Source organism: Belonocnema kinseyi, chromosome 6 (genome assembly GCF_010883055.1).
Source record: "Belonocnema kinseyi isolate 2016_QV_RU_SX_M_011 chromosome 6, B_treatae_v1, whole genome shotgun sequence".
Lineage (NCBI taxonomy): Eukaryota > Metazoa > Arthropoda > Insecta > Hymenoptera > Cynipidae > Belonocnema > Belonocnema kinseyi.
Genome location: NC_046662.1, coordinates 59,849,750 through 59,853,666, shown reverse-complemented (window position 1 = coordinate 59,853,666; position 3,917 = coordinate 59,849,750).

Below are 3,917 nucleotides of genomic sequence, written 5' to 3'. Positions count from 1 at the left end.
AAACGGTAAGGTTGCTCAGCGTGGCGGAGTGAAAATGATCAAATTAGTCGAATCGTTTGAGCTAGGCAAAAAAAATTGTGGGTTGATTTAAAAATTCCAAAAAATTTCCCTATTGCTTCGAAATTTATGGTGATTTTTTATGTACATTTTTTGCTACTGAATGATAAAAAAATTATCAATTAAAAAAAAAATTTTTGCTCAATTTAGAATTTTTTTAAAATGGCCAAAAACATCTTTTATTGGATTGAGTTCTATACACACATTTTGAAAAAAATTGAATATGTCGCACCTGAAATTTCTTCAGCTTCAACCAAAAAAAAGCTGTTATTTTATTTTTCCAAAAAAAATTAATAAATTTTAATTATATTTCTGCGTTCAAATATTTTCAATTTTACTTTTTTTGAGCAAGTTTGACGAATTGCTAAAACTAAGCTTTTAGATGCAAAAAAAAGATGTGTAAATGCGGCAGAACGATATTTCTGTAGGAATTCGTTGATGGCCTCATTTTATATACAAATACCCCCCCCCATATTTAAGTGGTGGTTAATGCGTAAGGGGATACTTGTTGATAGTATTCCGTTTTTTTAGTGAACAGGTAATAAAGTGCTCAGGTAAGAATTCTTTAGACTTATCGGCGGAAGGGGGCATACATTTTTGATTGCAGATTATATTTAGTTCATATTAAAAATTATATACAATATATATTTCAGATTTATATCACAAATTATATTTGCTTCATATTAAAAATGATGAACAATATATAATATATATTGTACATCATTTTTAATACGTAACAAATATACTCGAGTGCGAAGCAGGAGATATGTGATAATAATGTATTCGTTAAAGCACGAAGGAGCTTTAACAAAAGAGAATTCGCAATCACCAAATTGCTGTTGTCGATGCTTTCACCTTTAGTTTTGAAAGTCTATGTACAAAGGTCAAGCGCGTAGCGCGCAAAGAGAATGTTCCCGCGAAGCGGGCAGATTTTATTCAACAGATTTGCGCATAATTCGCTGTACTACATATTTTTCTTAGGCGTCATTAACATAGCTTTACCCAAAAATGAAGTATTTTTAAGAAACTGAGAACGAATAATTTTCCCGAAAAAATAAGTAAAAGTGATCAGCTTTGTTAAGCCATAACTTGTGACCGGTTGTGGCCACGTCATTTGTTTAAGAATTACTTATCATAACTGACTCTGCTTTAATTAAAATTAACATTTTATTAACAGTTTGTGTATAGATACAAGATTTAGAATTGAATCTTTTGACCCTAAGTGCGCGGCTCGCTGCGCTCTTAAGTTTGAGCGCGCCTAGGGCGCGCGACGGCTGAATCTCGCGTTTTGCGCTCGATAATAGGTTACCTCGCGCTTCGCGCTCGGATATTTATTCTTTGCATTTGGAATGCTTGAAAAAACTTTATCAAAAAGATCTCTTTTAGGTGGCAGTATTCATATGCGTCTTCATATTCTGAATTGTTTACTTAATTAAGTATAGTCAAAGATTAGGTTTCTCAAAGCTCTGTAAGCTTTGAGATACACATTCTCATCGTGAAACTCCCGCTGCGCCCTCCATTTCCGACAGACATTTGTAAACAGGTTTTGTTGGATTTTTTTTCTCGTAACTTTCGTCGTTTTTCCACACATTTTTTTTATTTTACTTTTTTCAACGTTATTATTCACGAATAAAACAAAAAGTACGCGTCCTATCAAGAAGTGATTTTTAACGAAATTGTAGATCTTTTTTGGGATAACCATTTTTGTGAATTTATCTTTTTTTGTATCCTACATAGTTTGTCCACAAAATGAAATTTTTTATCTTCCTTTATTTTTTGTGCAATCAAAATTTGAATTTTCGATTTTTGAAGAAAATCCAAAAATTGTTCATGATAATCTTGTAGGGATTTAAAAAAAATGTTTTTCTTTTCTTGACTTTTTTCATATCGTGCGTTTTTCGGCTTTAAATTTTGATTTTCGGTTGAATAAAAAAATCCTGAAAACTCTATAATTCTGAGAATTTTCTTTTTATCGAAAAAAGTCATCAGGATAAATTGTTTGTTCTTTCCAATACTATAAATATCCGTACATAGAATTTTCAAATTCAGAAAAAGTGGTCTCAAAAATTTTCAAAATGCGCTCACTTTTTGAATTTTGATCAAAAATGGCTGGTTAACGAACTCGTCCTTTCTTTTAGGACATAGAAAAAGTGTACCAAAGATGGATTTGATTCGTTCATTTTTTCGAGAATTATCGTGTTTACGGGCGGACGGACGGACAGACAGACAGACGCCATCATGAAAACCTGACTTTCGAATTCAGGAGGTCTCGAAACTTGGAGATCCGTTGAAAAAGTGTGATGTCAAATTTCCGACAATTCTAAAACTTTCTCAATCATAAATGATGAGAATTTAAAAATCAAGTTTCTTTGAAGAGTCACAACTCGGCAGCTATTATATGTATAAAGTTCCCTTTTTCCCTAACTTTCCCAGAATATTGTCATAATTATTTTTGCTCTTGGACTTTTTGCACTGCAATTCAATATGACGCATTAGTCGATGCAAACATGATTGATAAAACTTTTTTCAAAAATATTTCCGGGACGAATCGTATCTAATAAATTTATAACTTTCATCAGGACCTGTCAATAAACCTACTTAGCAAATAACCTACTTTACCTACTTACTGGGGTGAAGAGACCTTTTTCCGTACGAGATTCCTGGACTACTCGCCTAAAATAGCACTACTAAACCGCTGTAATCCCTTGTATCAAGTTTTGTGCTTTCGGTAAAAGATGAGGGAGAAGGAAGGATAAGATTACAATGACCAAACAAGAAACTTGGGTGCTTGACACCGGGCTAAAGATGTACCAACTCGCAACAACGATCGATTATCTCCATGGTAATTAATTCGTCAAAGACTGAACGGCATTTAGGTCGCAAGTTTCCCAACACCTACCAACTGATCGATCACTTCTCATGAGTTTATTTATTTCTATATTATTTATTAAAATATCAAATTTGACATACTTTTATATTGTCTGCAAATCTGAACAAGTGACATTGTCACTGATGGAATCAGTATTTTGAATTATCACCGGTGAACCACTGATTTTCCGAATTTGTAAGGACGAGTCAGTAATTGACTCAAATATAACCGCGTACTGAATATACCAGTGACGTCAAATGATAGATTCAATCACACGGATAGCTTCGATGAAGTTCAACCCGAAATTACTTGCACATCCAGTTTTTCTTTTGTACGTGCTTCGGGGATGCTTCGGGTCATTTTGAGCAATGAAAGAACAAAATCGTACTATGCGTTTTTTAGCAAGAAGATTTTTTTCATTTTTAAAAATTAAAAATCTCATTTTTCTTTAAAACGACGCAAAATATAAATAGTAGTTTAGAGTTTAAAATTGTTCAGCTTCTTGAAACCTATTAATTTCTACCCTTTCCAGATATATATCTTGTTTTGATTCATGCATTTTTCTAATAATATAGAAAAAATTGATAAAAATGGACTGAAATAGAATTTAGTTTATCGAACTATAACATTTTATTTTTTTAAACTTTTGTAGACAAAAATTGGTTTTTATCAATAAAATTGAGGAAATACTAAAAATAAATAAATAAAATAAATAATAAATAAATAAATAAAATAAAACAAAGCAAAGCAGGAATAGCTCAATAGCTTAATAATAGCTCAAAATTGTTCTTCTCCATATCTATAAAAATTTGTATCTACCAGATGAAGATCTTGTGTATTTTAACAAAAATTCTATAAAAAAAAGTATGAAAATTATATTAAAGCGACTAAAATAGCATTTGGTTTGTCGAGCTTCAAGAGTTTATTTTTTAAAACTTTTTTTAGTCTTGAAAGTCTTTAAAACTGTTACCCTCGCCAAATATTTATTTGG